Here is a 17,014-nt window from a genome sequence, read left to right on the forward strand (position 1 = left end):
AACATGGAACTCAGTCTGACATGTGGACCCCTGGGAGGACTTAAAAGTAACTTGCATGATCCCTAGGACTGGTGGAGGAGTATCTGATCCATGGGAGAAGATTTTAGATATCAGCTTGTTCAATTACAGTTTCTGTTTTCTCTGTTACTTGTGGAATGTCGGAGCATCCATTCTGTTGATCATTGCTCCGAGTCAATTACTGCAGATATTGTCTAATTGCCTCTGAATACATCACACATGGGCATGTGTCGGGACTTGTGGTCGCGAGCAACAAAAATCTTCTCTCGTGCTGCAAATATGTAATCTTCCTTCTGGCATTTAAATCTATGAATGTTTCCTGCAGGCTTCGATCAGCATACTGTAGTGAAATGTCCCATTTTTCTGCAGACTTGACACTTCTTCCCTCTCGAAGGACAAGTTTTGTAATAAGGATCCTCACCACTGCAATGATTGGATGTTTGAATGTGATTGTGACTTCTGTCTTGGTCTTCCTTGACCTTGCTCTGGGTTTCCTCTGTGTCTTTGTGTTTTGTGTGTTTCTCAGGGGAATCTCGTCGTCACGTTATTTGCCTCTTTCTCAGACTTCTGAGTCTCATCATGTAGTGGTCAAGAGTCTCGCACCATATTGTTTTGCTTGCCTGAAACATAAATTTCAGAGTGAGGATTTGCCCTTGCTTGAAAATATCTTGTTAGAAAATGCATCGCAACATCATAATCATTATCGGTTCCAGTGTCGCTGAGTGTATTGAAGGTATTGTCAACTTTTGGTCCATCAGAGTGTAGGAGTAACGCTCTCTTTCTTCGGGGTGTATTGATAGCGAGTGCCATCATTAGGAGTTCAAGTCTTGTGAGCCATTTGCTCCAGTGTGGCCCTGGGTTGCTGTCTATCTCTGTAAAGGCTGGAAAGACTGGCTGTTGTTGTGTACACATGATGATTGTTATTTATTTAAATCTGGAATTGTCAATGTAAGTCTTCTGTATGTCCCTGGTTGTCTGTGTGATTACTTCTTTTTAATCCTCAATGTCAGAAAAATAAAGTGTTGTGCTGTGTTCTTACGTCTACATTAAATGATGACCCCAAGCTTTATATTCAGATTCAATACAAACAGTATTTATTGACTTTCTTATCTACATGGCATGATCACAGGTCCCAGGTCTTTTTCTCATTGGTGTGTGTGCGCTCTCTACAAGCCATGTGTAGAATGTGTCTGTCAAAATGGTGTCTCCTTATATATGTATGATGATGTCATCTGTTGCATCAGTGGCTTGGTCTCTTAAAGGTACAGTTTCTTAAAGGTGAAGTCACCATTACACAACATTGCAAACAATGAGTCAGCCACGGTCGATAGAGTGTCAGGAATGAAGGTCAGAGGAGCAGACCAGGCTGGAAACACATAAAGAACGAGGGGCAGCCAACGTGAAAAACAGAGAATAAACAACATGGCATGGGTGGTGTTTACAATACCTCGAATCGGTTTGATTCTCTTCCAGGTCAGAGGGAATTCTAGCAACATGATGTCTATGGAATCACAGAATGACGAACAAAGAGACCATTTGGTCCATCATGCCAGTGTTGTCTCTTTGGTAGAGACAAATTACAATTAGTCCGGCTGCGTGGCTTTTTCCTGTAATCCTGTACATTTTCCCTTCCAGCATCTATCCATATCCCTTTTGAAAGTTACGATTGAATCTGCTTTCATCTCCCAATCAGGCAGTGCATTCCAGATCACAACACATTACTGTGTAACAAATAGTTCTTCATGTCACCTCTAGTTCTTTTGCCAATCACCTGATATCTGTGTAATCTGCTTACTGACCCTTTTGCCACAGGAAACAGTTTCTCCTGATTTAAAGTGTTGAGAACCATCATGATTTTGAACACCTTGGACAAATCTCTTCTGAACGTTCTCTGCTCCAAGAAGAACAACCTCAACTTCTCCAATCTCTCCACATAACTGAAATCCTTCACCCCTGGTATCATTGCAGCAAATCTCTTCTGTTCATTTCTAGCCCCAGAAATAATTGAAATGAAATGTTTCTAAGAAAATGCATGAACTAAATAAAAAGGAGAGAGAAATAAATGCTGAGCAAAATGGATATCAATGTTTGGAAGGTAAAAAGAGCAAAGAGATCGAAATGTTATTGTCGAGGAGTGAGAGGAACAAATAACACTTTGGAGATTTTGTCAGTGGATTTACTGATAAATTTGGGATCTGAGAGGAAGCTGGTTCACAGAGAAAAAACTGCCAACCCTGGGGAGGAGCCTACAACTGCATCCGTCCAATAAGAGACAGAGTAGAAGTGACAGTTCAGTCAGTGGAACAGGACACTTTTAATCTCAGGATTATGGGTTGGATGATCCACTGTGGGTGCCCGTGAAATTCCAGAGGAGCCAATACAACACCTTGCTGTCAGTGGCTCCTTGGTCAACGGGTGTGATTCTTGTTTAAGAAGTGTGATTAATGAAAGTGTGAGCGACCCCAGGTTCAAATCACCAATGAGCTCTTGGCATTTTTAGTTTAATGTTACTGATTGGTGTCAGCCTTACGGAGCTGGCTTCAGGACCAGAGAACTGGATTCAAAGAGCTTGTCGACAAAATTGAAATTTACAAAATGTACAGATAGCCAAGTGAGAATATAAAGTGGTCGCAGTAATTGAGACCTGACTCCAAAAACAACAGGACTGGGTTCTGGACTGGAATGGAATGGAATTCTTCAGTGTTTCTGTTGTTTGGCTTGCATTGACTCATCGATTTTCTTGTTTTTCACTTTGTCGATGCCTTTGAATAATTGTGGATCCTTCTTCAGAGTGTCTTCTTTCACCAGGTAGTTCTGACCTCTGATGATGTTGATTGTAATCTGCTTCAATTCGCTGATAGTTTTGGAACTGAGCAGATTTCCTTTGCTTGAGTCTACAACATGGAACTCAGTCTGACATGTGGACCCATGGGAGGATTTGAATGCCACCCCTGCGTTGGGGTTGCATCCATCCAATAAGAGACCGAGTAGAAGTGACAGTTCTGTCAGTCGAATATGAGATTTTTAATGGCAGGGTTGTGAGTTTGAGTCAAATACAAGAAATGCTGGAATCACTCAGCAGGTCTGGCAGCATCTGTGGAAAGAGAAGCAGAGTTAACGTTTCGGGTCAGTGACCCTTCTTCGGAACTGACAAATATTAGAAAAGTCACAGATTATAAGCAAGTGAGGTGGGGGTGGGGCAAGAGATAACAAAGGAGAAGGTGCAGATTGGACCAGGCCACATAGCTGACCAAAAGGTCACGGAGCAAAGGCAAACAATATGTTATTGGTGTGTTGAAAGACAAAGCATTAGTACAGATTAGGTGTGAATACACTGAATATTGAACAGCAGCAAGTGCAAACCTGAAAAAAAACCTGAAAAAAACAGTGGGTCAGCAAACTGAACAAACTAAGATGAAATGAAATAAATGCAAAAAAAGATTGTAAAAAATGTAAAAAAGAATTTAAAAAGAAGGAAGAAAAAATAACTAAAAATGAAAGTAAAATGGGGGGCTGTCATGCTTTGAAATTATTGAACTCAATGTTCAGTCCGGTATGCTGTAGTGTGCCTAATCGGTAGATGAGATGCTGTTCCTCGAGCTTGCGTTGATTTTCACTGGAACACTGCAGCAATCCCAGGACAGAGATGTGAGCATGAGAGCAGGGGGGAGTGTTGAAATGGCAAGCAACCGGAAGCTCAGGGTCCTGCTTGCGGACTGAGCGGAGATGTTCCGCAAAGCGGTCACCCAGTCTGCACTTGGTCTCCCCAATGTAGAGGAGACCACACTGTGAGCAGCGAATACAGTTTACTACATTGAAAGAAGTACAAGTAAATCGCTGCTTCACCTGAAAGGAGTGTTTGGGGCCTGGGATAGTGAGGAGGTGGGAGGTAAATGGGCAGGTATTACACCTCCTGCGATTGCAGGGGAAGGTGCCCTGGGCCGGGGACGAGGTGGTGGGGGTAATGGAGGAGTGGACCAGGGTGTCGCGGAGGGAACGATCCCTTCGGAATGCTGACAGGGGAAGGGAGGGGAAGATGCGACTGGTGGTGGCATCACGCTGGAGGTGGCGAAAATGGCGGAGGATGATCCTTTGGAAATGGAGGCTGGTGGGATGAAAAGTGAGGACAAGGGGAACCCTGTCACGGTTCTGGGAGGGAGGGGAAGGGGTGAGGGTAGAGGTGCGGGGAATGGGTCGGACACGGTTGAGGGCCCTGGCAACCACAGTGGGGGGAAATCCTCGGTTGAGGAAAAAGGAGGTCATATCAGAAGCACCGTCATGGAAGGTATCATCATCAGAGCAGATGCGTCGGAGACGGAGAAACTGGGAGAATGGAATGGAGTCCTTACAGGAGGTAGGGTGTGAAGAAGTGTAGTCGAGGTAGCTGTGGGAGTCGGTGGGCTTATAATGGATATTGGTAGACAACCTATTCCCAGAGATGGAGACAGAGAAGTCGAGGAAGGGAAGGGAAGTGTCAGTGATGAACCATGTGAAGGTGAGAGAAGGGTGGAAATTGGAAGCAAAGTTGATAAAGTTTTCTAGTTCGGGGCGGGAGCAGGAAACGGCAACGATACAGTCATCAATGTACCGGAAAAAGAGTTGGGGGAGGGGGCCTGAGTAGGACTGGAACAAAGAATGCTCGACATATCCCACAAAAAGACAGGCATAACTAGGACCCATGCGGGTACCCATAGCGACACCTTTTACTTGAAGGAAGTGCGTGGAGTTGAAGGAGAAGTTGTTCCTTTTCAAATCATTGATTGTCTCTGCTTCCACCACACTCATGGGCCAAGTCATTACCACCCACAACATAAAAAATTTCCACCTCATCAAGGATGGGAAATACTTATATCTTCTATATTTGCTTATTCTCTATTTCTATGAGAATAGACTGGCAGTCAACATGAAAGGAAACCCAAAAATCTTCGAGCAGCATGTAAATGATAAGTGGGTAGTAAGAGGTTGAGTCGGGCCTATTAGGGACAAAAAGGATAATATAAGCTTAGAGGTGCAGGGCAATGTTAATCTACTTCATGAGTACTTTGTATTAGTGATCACTAAGGAAGTGGAATTTGACAAAATATCAGTCGAAGTGAAGAGAGTAGAGGCAATGGAGAGAGTACAAATTAGGAGAGGGAGGTACAAAAAGCTGGCTGTGCTTAGGGAAGATAAATCACCTGGTCCGGATGGCTCACATCCCGGGTTGCGAAAGGAAATGCGGATGCAGATAACGGAAGGGCTTGCTATTTTCTTCCAATCTTCCCTGGATACGGGGGAGGTGCCAAAGGATTAAATAGTGGCAAATGGGACACCCTTATTCCAGAAACGGTGTAAGGACAGTCCGGGTAACTACAGGCTAGTTAGATTAACAGCAGCGGTGGGTAAGGTTTTAGAAAGAATAATCAGGGTAAAAAATCAACAGTCACTTGGAGAGGTTTGACTTAATTAAGGAGATTGAGCATGGATTTATAAATGGGAGTTCATGCTTGACTAATCTAACTGCATTTTTTGATGAACTAACAGAGCAGGTTGATGAAGGGAATGCAGTGGATGTTGCTTATATGGATTTTAAGGAAGCGTTTGACAAGGTACCGCATAAAAAGGCGGTTAACAAAATTGAGGTTCGTGGTATAGGAGGGTCAGTGTCCAATTGGATAGAAAATTGGTTTAAGGACAGAAAACAGCGAGTCTTATTAAATGGTTCTTTGTCAGACTGGAGGATAGTCGACAGTGGTGTTCCCCAAGGGTCAGTGCTAGAACCACTGCTTTTTTTGCTCAAGGTAATTGACTTGGATCTTGGAATACAGAGTAGAATCTCAAAATATGCCGATGACACCAAACTTGGAGGAGCGGCAAACAGTGAGGATGATATCAACTGCCTGCAACAGGACAGTGATAGGCTAGCAGAATGGGCAGACAGGTGGCAGATGGAATTTAATAGTGACAAGTGTGAGGTGATGCATTTTGGCATAAGGAATAGGGAGAGGCAATATATACTTAATGGCACAGTTCTAAAGAGTGTGCTGGAATATAGGGACTTGGGGTTCATGTGCATCAATCTTTGAAGGTGGAAAGTCATATTGCGAGAGTGGTTCGCAAAGCATATGGGATCTTGGGCTTTATAAATAGAGGCATTGAGTACAAAAGCAGGGAAGTTATGCTGAACTATTATAAAACGCTGGTTAGGCCCCAATTGGAGTGTTGCTCCCAGTTCTGCTCAGCAGACTTTAGAAAGAATGTGAGGGTCCTTGAGAGGACGCAGAGGCGATTTACCAGAATGGATCCAGGGATGGGGGATTTTAGTTACAAGGTTAGGTTGGAAAAGCTAGGATTATTCTGCCTATATCAAAGGAGATTAGTGGAGAATTGATAGAGGTGTAAAACACCTCTAGAGAACAGGCCATCCTGGACTGGGTATTGTGTAATGAGAAAGGATTAGTTAACAATCTTGTTGTGTGGGGTCCCTTGGGGAAGTGCGCCCATAATATGATAAAATTCTTCATTAAGATGGAGAGTGAGAGAGTTGATTCCGAGACTCGGGTCCTGAATCTAAACAAAGGAAACTATGAAGGTATGAGGCGGGAGTTGGCTATGATAGATTGGGGAACGTTACTTATAGGGTTGACAGTGGATAGGCAATGGCTAGCATTTAAAGAGCGCATTAATGAATTACAACAATTGTTCATTCCTGTCTGTGCAAAAGTAAAACAGGAAGGGTGGCTCAACTGTGGCTTACAAAAGAAATTAAGGAAAGTATTAGATCCAAGGAGGAGAAATATAAAATGGTCAGAACAAGCAGCAAACCTGAAGATTGTGAGCAGTTTGGAATTTAGCAGAGGAGGACAAAAGGATTGATTAAGAAGGGGGAAATAGAGTATGAGAGTAAGCTAGCAAAGAACATAAAAACTGACTGTAAAAGCTTCTATAGATATGTGTAGAGAAAAAGATTAGTGAAGACAAATGTGGGCCCCTTACAGTCAGAAACGGGGGAATTTAGAATGGGGAACAAAGAAATGGCAGACCAATTAAATACATACTTTGGATCTGTCTTCACAAAGGAGGATACAAATTATCTCCCAGAAATGTTGGGGAACATAGGGTCTAGTGAGAAGGAGGAACTGTATGAAATCAGTATTAGTAGGGAATGTTTGGGAAATTGATGGGATTGAAGGCCGATAAATCCCCAGGGCCTGATAATCTACATCCCAGAGTAATTAAGGAAGTGGCCCTTGAAATAGCAGATGCATTTCTGGTCTTTTTTCAAAATTCTATCGACTCTGGAACAGTTCCAATGGATTGGACGGCAGTTAATGTAACTCCGCTATTTAAAAAAAGAGGCTGAAAGAAAACAGCGAATTATATACCATTTAGCCTGACATCAATCGTGGGGAAAATGCTGGAGTCCATTATAAAAGATGTAATAGCAGAGTGCAATAATAACTTGTCTCCACTCCTAGTATTTCTAAATCCCACACATTCACTATCATGTGCACAATTATTTCCTGTTGTGTCTCTCTCAGATTTGTAAACTTCACTGTATTGGAGTGAGGTGACATCTACTGGCGGGAAGCCAGAACTGCAATCAAGCAGCAGAAACTCCACAGTCTGTCAGGGTTAAAGAAACATTGCAATGTGAGGATACAGCGAAGTGGTTTGATTGGGTAGATGGAGACATGATTCCACTTGTGGTGGTGTCTGAAGCAAAGGCCAGAAATACAAAATTGTCATTAATAAAAGAAATGAGGAATTCATGAAAAATGTAGTAACGTAGTGAATGGTTAGAATGTGGATAGAATAGAACGTGAGATTGGATGGACAGAAGCAGTCTGAAAGGATGGCTGAAACAAAAGGTGAGTGCCCTGAAACATTAACTGTGTTTCTCACAGCACAGATGCTGCCAGAGCTGCTGAACATTTCCAGAACTTTCTGTTTTTATTTCAGCATTTGCAGGATGTTGCTTTGATCTGAAAAAAAATGGATGATTGGCTGGGGGGTTCCAGTGAAATTCCACAGCAGCTAATAAAGCCTGACCTGTCAGTGGCTCGTTGGTCTAGGGGTATGATTCTCGCGTAGGGAGTATGGGGTGGCACAGTGGCGCAGTGGTTAGCACCGCAGCCTCACAGCTCCAGGGACCCGGGTTCAATTCCGGGTACTGCCTGTGTGGAGTTTGCAAGTTCTCCCTGTGTCTGCGTGGGTTTTCTCCGGGTGCTCCGGTTTCCTCCCACAAGCCAAAAGACTTGCAGGTTGATAGGTAAATTGGCCATTATAAATTGTCACTAGTATAGGTAGGTGGTAGGGAAATATAGGGATAGGTGGGGATGTTTGTTGGGAATATGGGATTAGTGTAGGATTAGTATAAATGGGTGGTTGATGTTCGGCACAGACTCGGTGGGCCGAAGGGCCTGTTTCAGTGCTGTATCTCTAATCTAAAAAAAAATTTACATGCGAGAGATCCCGGGTTTGAGTCCCGGACGAGCCCTGGTTTGCTGGCATTTTTAGATTAAGGTTATCTGTAGGTTTCAGCCTTGCAGAAGGTGGAATTGACTTCCATGCGGAGCTGGCTTGAGGACCAGACAACTGGATTCAAAGAGCTTACCGACAAAATTGCAATTAACTAAATGTACTGATTGCCAAGTGGGAATATAAATTTGTTGCAGTAATTGAGACCTGACTCCAAAAACAACAGGACTGGGTTCTGGACTGGAATGGAATGGAATTCTTCAGTGTTTCTGTTGTTTGGCTTGCATTGACTCATCGATTTTCTTGTTTTTCACTTTGTCGATGCCTTTGAATAATTGTGGATCCTTCTTCAGGGTGCCTCCTTTCACCAGGTAGTTCTGACCTCCGATGATGTTGATTGTAATCAGCTTCAATTCGCTGACAGTTTTGGAAGTGAGCAGATTTCCTTTGCTTGAGTCTACAACATGGAACTCAGTCTGACATGTGGACCCATGGGAGGATTTGAATGCTATCCCTGCGTTGGAGTTGCTTTCATCCAATAAGAGACCGAGTAGAAGTGACAGTTCTGTCAGTCGAATATGAGACTTTTAATGGCAGGGTTGTGAGTTTGAGTGCCATTCTGTTTTTCCCTTGTTTAAGGCTTCATGAGCAGAGAGTACAGGGAGTGTTTGAAATGAGCAGTTTGGAATTTAGCAGAGGAGGACAAAAGGATTGATTAAGAAGGGGGAAATAGAGTATGAGAGTAAGCTAACAGAGAACACAAAAACTGACTGTAAAAGCTTCTATAGATATGTGTCGAGAAAAAGATTAGTGAAGACAAATGTGGGCCCCTTGCAGTCAGAAACTGGGGAATTTATAATGGGGAACAAAGAAATGGCAGACCAATTAAATACATACTTTGGATCTGTCTTCACAACGGAGGATACAAATTATCTCCCAGAAATGTTGGGGAACATAGGGTCTAGTGAGAAGGAGGAACTGTATGAAATCAGTATTAGTAGGGAATGTTTGGGAAATTGATGGGATTGAAGGCCGATAAATCCCCAGGGCCTGATAATCTACATCCCAGAGTACTTAAGGAAGTGGCCCTTGAAATAGCAGATGCATTTCTGGTCTTTTTTCAAAATTCTATCGACTCTGGAACAGTTCCAATGGATTGGATGGTAGTTAATGTAACTCCATTATTTAAAAAAAGAGGCAGAAAGAAAACAGCGAATTATATACCGGTTAGCCTGACATCAGTCGTGGGGAAAATGCTGGAGTCCATTATAAAAGATGCAATAGCAGAGTGCAATAATAACTCGTCTCCACTCCTAGTATTTCTAAATCCCACACATTCACTATAATGTGAACAATTATTTCCTGTTGTGTCTCTCTCAGATTTGTAAACTTCACTGTATTGGAGTGAGGTGACATCTACTGGCGGGAAGCAAGAACTGCAATCAAGCAGCAGAAACTCCACAGTCTGTCAGGGTTAAAGAAACATTGCAATGTGAGGATACAGCGATGTGTTTTGATTGGGTAGATGGAGACATGATTCCACTTGTGGTGGTGTCTGAAGCAAAGACCAGAAATACAAAATTGTCAGAAATAAAAGAAATGAGGAATTCATGAAAAATGTAGTAACGTAGTGAATGGTTAAAATGTGGATTGAATAGAAAGTGAGATTGGATGGACCGAAGCAGTCTGAAAGGATGGCTGAAACAAAAGGTGAGTGCCCTGAAACGTTAACTGTGTTTCTCACAGCACAGATGCTGCCAGAGCTGCTGAGCATTTCCATCACATTCTGTTTTTATTTCAGCATTTGCAGGATGTTGCTTTGATCTGAAAAAAAATGGATGATTGGCTGGGGGGTTCCAGTGAAATTCCACAGCAGCTAATAAAGCCTGACCTGTCAGTGGCTCGTTAGTGCAGGGGTATGATTCTCGCTTAGGGAGTATGGTTAATTAACATGTGAGAGATCCTGAGTTTAAATCCCAGACGAGCCCTGGTCTGCTGGCATTTTTAGATTAAGGTTATCTATTGGTTTCAGCCTTGCAGAAAGTGGAATTGACTTCCATACGGAGCTGGCTTGAGGACCAGACAACTGGATTCAAAGAGCTTGTCGACAACATTGTAATTAACTAAATGTACAGATGGCCAAGTGGGAATATAAAGTTGTTACTGCAATTGTGACCTGACTCCAAATACAACAGGACTGGGTTCTGGACTGGAATGGAATGGAATTCTTCAGTGTTTCTGTTGTTTGGCTTGCATTGACTCATCGATTTTCTTGTTTTTCACTTTGTCGATGCCTTTGAATAATTGTGGATCATTCTTCAAAGTGTCTTCTTTCACCAGGTCGTTCTGACCTCTGATGATGTTGATCGTAATCAGCTTCAATTCGCTGATAGTTTTGGAAGTGAGCAGATCTCCTTTGCTTGATTCTACAACATGGAACTCAGTCTGACATGTGGACCCATGGGAGGATTTGAATGCCACCCCTGCGTTGGAGTTGCATCCATCCAATAAGAGAGCGAGTAGAAGTGACAGTTCTGTCAGTCGAACATGAGACTTTTAATGGCAGGGTTGTGAGTTTGAGTGCCATTCTGTTTTTCCCTTTTTTAAGGCTTCTTGAGCAGAGAGTACAGCGAGTGTTTGAAATGAGCAAATCTCGCTTTGATTCAGGACTCTTACCTCTCTGCAGCATCTCGCTATGAAAGATTGAATTTGATCTCATTTCATTCTCAGCTCAGGGTCTGTGCGGCTCATTGGCACTTCTGGCTGTCTCCCGCTTCACAATCCATCAGTGCTGAGAAAGCAATGGGGAATATTACTCACATGTTGTGTTCTTTAATTTTTTGGAAAACTTGAATGTATGCATTTTCTTCCAAAATAAGGACACCGAACCATTGTTAATGTGGGGCTGAAATAGCTCAGTTGGGAGAGCGTTAGACTGAAAATCTAAAGATCCCTGGTTCAATCCCGAGTTTCAGCAATTCCGCTTCCTTATGCGTCCCTTGCCTTGGTTCTGATTTTCCGGTTGCACAATTTACTTTGCAATTATTTACCAAACACCAGTGGATTGAATTTGAGAAACAACACAGAGTCATTTACAGCATTGAAGGTGATCGTTTGGCCTATCACGTCCATGCTGGCTCTCCCCGGAGCAATCTAGTCAGTTCCACTCACCAGCTCGATCCCTTTCCTCCTGCAAGTTTCTTTCCTTCAAGTATCCATCCAATTTCCTTTTCAAATCATTGATTGTCTCTGCTTCCAGCACACTCGTGGGCCAAGTCATTACTACCCACAACATAAAAAAGTTCCACCTCATCAAGGATGGGAAATACTTATATCTTCTATATTTAGCTTATTCTCTATTTCTATGAGAATAAAATGGCAGTCAACATGAAAGGAAACCCAAAAATCTTCGAGCAGCATGTAAATGATAAGTGGGTAGTAAGAGGTTGAGTCGGGCCTATTTGGGAGAAAGAGGATAATATAAGCTTAGAGGTGCAGGGCAATGTTAATCTGCTTAATGAGTACTTTGTATCAGTGATCACTAAGGAAGTTGAATTGGACAAAATATCATTAGAAGTGAAGAGAGTAGAGGCAATGGAGAGAGGACAAATTGAGAGAGGGAGGTACTAAAAAGGCTGGCTGTGCTTCGGGTAGATAAATCACCTGATCCGGATGGCTTGCAGCCCAGGTTGCGAAAGGAAATGTGGATGCAGATAACGGAAGGGTTCAGTATAATCTTCCAATCTTCCCTGGATACCGGGGAGGTGCCAGAGGATAAACAGTGGCAAATGCGACGCCCTTATTCAAGAAAGGGTGTAAGGACAGTCTGGGTAACTACAGGCTAGTTAGATTAACAGCAGTGGTGGGTAAGGTTTTAGAAAGAATAATCAGGGTAAAAAATCAACAGTCACTTGGAGAGGTTTGAGTTAATTAAGGAGAGTGAGCATGGATTTATAAATGAAAGTTCATGCTTGACTAATCTAACTGCATTTTTTGATGAACTAACAGAGCAGGTTGATGAAGGGAATGCAGTGGATGTTGTTTATATGGATTTTAAGGAAGCGTTTGACAAGGTACCACATAAAAGGGTGGTTAACAAAATTGAGGTTCGTGGTGTTGGAGGGTCAGTGTCCAATTGGATAGAAAATTGGTTTAAGGACAGAAAACAGCGAGTCTTATGAAATGGTTCTTTGTCAGACTGGAGGATAGTCGACAGAGGTGTTCCCCAAGGGTCAGTGCTAGAATCACTGCTTTTTTTGCTCAAGATAAATGACTTTGATCTTGGAATACAGAGTAGAATCTCAAAATATCCCGATGACAACAAACTTGGAGGAGTGGCAAACAGTGAGGATGATATGAACTGCCTGCAACAGGACAATGATAGGCTAGCAGAATGGGCAGACAGGTGGCAGATGGAATTTAACAGTGATAAATGTGAGGTGATGTATTTTGGCAGAAGGAATAGGGAGAGGCAATATATACTTATTGGCACAGTTCTAAAGTGTGTGTTGGAATAGAGGGACTTGGGGTTCATGTGCATCAATCTTTGAAGGTGGCAAGACATATTGCGAGAGTGGTTCGCAAAGCATATGGGATCTTGGGCTTTATAAATAGAGGCATTGAGTACAAAAGCAGGGAAGTTATGCTGAACCATTATAAAACTCTGATTAGGCCCCAATTGGAGTGTTGCTTCCAGTTTTGCTTACCACACTTATGAAAGAATGTGAGGGTCCTTGAGAGGATGCAGAGGAAATTCACCAGAATGGATCCAGGGATGGAGGATTTTAGTTACAAGGTTAGGTTGGAAAAGCTAGGGTTGTTCTGCCTGTATCAAACGAGAGTGAGGGAAGAATTGATAGATGTGTTTTCGGCTATGACAGTTTTAAATAAGTTGGCAAGGAAACATTGTTCCCGTTAACTATTGGTACAAGGACTAGGGGACACAGATTGAAGGTTTTGGACAGGAGATACAGGGGGAATGTGCGGAAGAACTTTTTTACACAGTGATTGGTGATGATCTGTAACTCGCTGCCCACGAGGGCGGTGGAAATGGAAATAATCGAGGATTACAAAAGGAATTTGAATGGGCACTTGAAGGAAACAATTTTACAGGGCTATGGGGATCGAGCAGACAAGTAATAACTCGTCTCCACTCCGAGTATTTCTAAATCCCACACATTCAATATAATGTGAACAATTACTTCCTGTTGTGTCTCTCTCGGATTTGTAAACTTCACTGCATTGGAGTGAAGTGACATCTACTGGCAAGAAACAAGAACTGCCGTGATGAGATCAGCCATGATTGTATTGAATGGCAGAGCAGGCTCGAGGGGCTGAATTGCCGACTCCTGCTTCTGGTTCTTATGTTCATAGAATCACACAGCACAGAAGGAGGCCATTTGGCCCCATTGTGCCTCTGCTGACTCTCTAACAAAAAGATGTAATTATTCCAACCCCCTGCCTATTTCCCCATAATCCTGGAGAATTTCACTTTGAAATATTTGTCCAATTCCTTTATGAAAGTTATAATTGAATCTGTTTCCACCACCCTGTCAGACAATTCATTCCAAATCCGTATCAGTTACTGGGTAAAAAGATCTCTCCACACCTCCCCTTGACATTTTTGGCCAATTATTTTAAATCTGTGTCCTCTGGTTACTGACCCCCAGGACATTGGAAACAGTTTCTCCCTCTCTACCGTATGAAAATCCTTCATGATTCTGAACACCTCTATTAAATCTTGCCTTAACCTTCTCTACTCTGAAGAAAACAATCCCAGCTTCACCAGCCTGTCCAGAGAACTGACACCCCTCATCTCTGGGATCATTCTAGTAAATCTCCTCTGAACTGTCTCAGAAGCTTTGATGTCCTTTCTAAAGCCTGGTGCCCAGAACTGGACACATTACTCGAGCTGAGATCGAGCCAGCGATGCCCACATCCCACGAACGAATAAAAAAACGCTCCCTAACCAGTCCCCAATTCTTAAGCATTTCTAGACGCTCCCTGCCCAGTCCCCAAATCTTATTCATTTAGAAACGCTCCCTGCCCAGTCTCCAATTCTTATCGATTTACAGACGCTTCCTGACCAGTACCCAATTCTTATCGATTTACAGATGCTTCCTGACCAGTACCCAAATCTTATTCATTTAGAGACGCTCCCTGCCCAGTCCCTAATTCTTATCCATCTACAGACACTCCCTGACCAGTACCCAAATCTTATTCATTTAGAGACACTCCCTGACCAGTCCCCAAATTTTATTCATTTAGAGTCGCTCCCTGCCCAGTCCCCAATTCTTATCCATTTACAGACGCTCCCTGACCAGTATCCAAATGTTATTCATTTGGAGACGCTCCCTGCCCAGTTCCCAATTCTTATCCATTTACAGACGCTCCCTGACCAGTACCCAAATTTTATTCATTTAGAGACGTTCCCTGCCCAGTCTCGAATTCTTCTCCATCTCCAGACGCTCCCTGCCCAGACCCCAATTCTTATCCATTTATAGACGCTCCCTGACCAGTACCCAAATTTTATTCATTTAGAGACGCTCCCTGCCCAGTCCCCAATTCTTATCCATTTACAGACGCTCCCTGACCAGTACCCAAATTTTATTCATTTAGAGACGCTCCCTGCCCAGTCTCCAATTCTTATCCATCTCCAGACGCTCCCTGCCCAGACCCCAATTCTTATCCATTTATGGACGCGGTTTCGGGAAGCCTCACCGGGAAAAGCTTCACCGTCGCCATCCGCAGGGATACAGATGGGATTGTTCCATGTTATTGTGGCCCGGAGGCCCTGCTCCAGCTGTGTGAGCCCGCAAAGGGCGCGGTCTTCTCGCACTTTGTGAATATCCCGCTCCAACTCCGAACCAGCAGCTCCAGCGCCTGACAGAGCTGTCTCTACTGCGCCTGCGCGCCCCGCTCCTGTAACAGATTGGGCGGATTCTAGGCCGCTGAGCATTCTGGGTACCACACCTGTCATTAATGCTATTCTTTCAGCTGATAGGTTTTATTCCGTACATTTCATGTCCTGGTATCGTCGTGAGTGTTTTCTTTTGTACCTGTCAGTGCCTGGGAGGATAGAGTCAGCTTCACTTTGTAACCATGAGTTTCTGGTGTGAGAAAGTGGTGTTTAACTCAGTATATTTCAGTTTTTGGTCTGTGACTGTGGGTATTATTCAGTACCTGTTTGTTTCTGCTATTGCTCTGTGAGTTTCACCACATATCTTTCAACAACTTGTATGTGAGCATCAGCTTTTGTCTATATCTATCAGTTTCTGAGAAGTGAGAAAGGGTTTGATTCTATCCCTATCAGTTTCTGTTACATGCATGTGTCTTTAATCTGCACCTCCTCTGAGTGTGTCTTCGTCTCTGTACTTGTAGGTGAGTATGTGTTTTGCTTTGTATCTCTCAGTCTTTGAAGTGTGAGCCTGGGTTTGTCCCTAATTTCCTTTTTACCTTGCAGTTGGGATATGAAAGAAAGATTTTTACACGTTACCTGCCAACTGCTGCTAAGTGACTGTGGGTTTCACACTGTAACTGTCAATTTCTTGTCTGGTAATGCGAAGTTTACAGTGCACCTGTCAGTTTCCAGTCTAGGACTGAGTTGGTTTTACTCTGTCCCTAGCATTCGCTGGTATGTTAGTGTGGGGTTTACATTGCACCTGTCAGTTTCTTGTATGTGAGTGTTGATTTCACTCTGAAAAGAATCATAGATCATAGAATAGTTACAGAACAAAAGGAAGCCATTCAGTTCATTGTGCTTGTGCTGCTTCTCTGCACGAGCAACTCAGCTCATGCCACAGACTCATGTATTCCATGAAAACATGCACTTTTTTTCACTTCAGATAATTATCTTTTACCATTTTGAAAGTCATGGTTGAATCAGCCTCCATCACACTCTCAAACAGTGCATATCAGATCTTAACCACTCGCTGTGCAAAATAAGTTTTTCCTCATGTTGCCTTTGGTTCCTTTGCCATTCACCTTAAATCGGTGTCCTCTGGTTACAGAGCCTTGAATAATATTCCCCATTGCTTTCTCAGCACTGATGGATTGTGAAGCAGGAGACAGCCAGAAGTCCCACTGAGCCGCACTGATCCCGAGCTGGGAATGAAATGAGATGAAGTTCAATCGTTCACAGCGAGATGCTGCAGAGAGATAAGAGTCCCGAATCAAAGTGAGACTTTCTCATAATTTTGCTGAATTTCATTTCAAACACTCCTTGTACTCTCTGCTCATGAAGCCTTAAAAAAGGGAAAAACAAAATGGCACTCCAACTCACCACCCTGAAATCAAAAGTTTAATGTTCGACTGACTGAACTGTCACTTCTACTCGGTCTCTTATTGGATGGATGCAACTGTATTCTTCAACGCAGGGGTGGCATTCAAATCCTCCCATGGGTCCACATGTCAGACTGAGTTCCATGTTGTAGACTCAAGCAAAGGAAATCTGCTCAGTTCCAAAACTATCAGTGAGTTGAAGCTCATTACGATCATCATCATCAGAGGTCAGAACTACCTGGTGAAAGAAAACACC

At 43.1% G+C, this 17,014-nt stretch overlaps 1 non-coding gene across 1 annotated transcript; it reads left to right on the top strand.

Annotated features, from left to right (window-relative positions):
* Window positions 1-11,382: 11,382 nt before the first annotated feature.
* On the top strand, window positions 11,383-11,455 carry trnaf-gaa (transfer RNA phenylalanine (anticodon GAA)). The gene has a single exon. It is a non-coding gene; the product is annotated as a tRNA-Phe (tRNA).
* Window positions 11,456-17,014: the final 5,559 nt, after the last annotated feature.

This window comes from Heterodontus francisci, unplaced genomic scaffold (assembly GCF_036365525.1).
Source record: "Heterodontus francisci isolate sHetFra1 unplaced genomic scaffold, sHetFra1.hap1 HAP1_SCAFFOLD_51_2, whole genome shotgun sequence".
NCBI classification, from domain to species: domain Eukaryota; kingdom Metazoa; phylum Chordata; class Chondrichthyes; order Heterodontiformes; family Heterodontidae; genus Heterodontus; species Heterodontus francisci.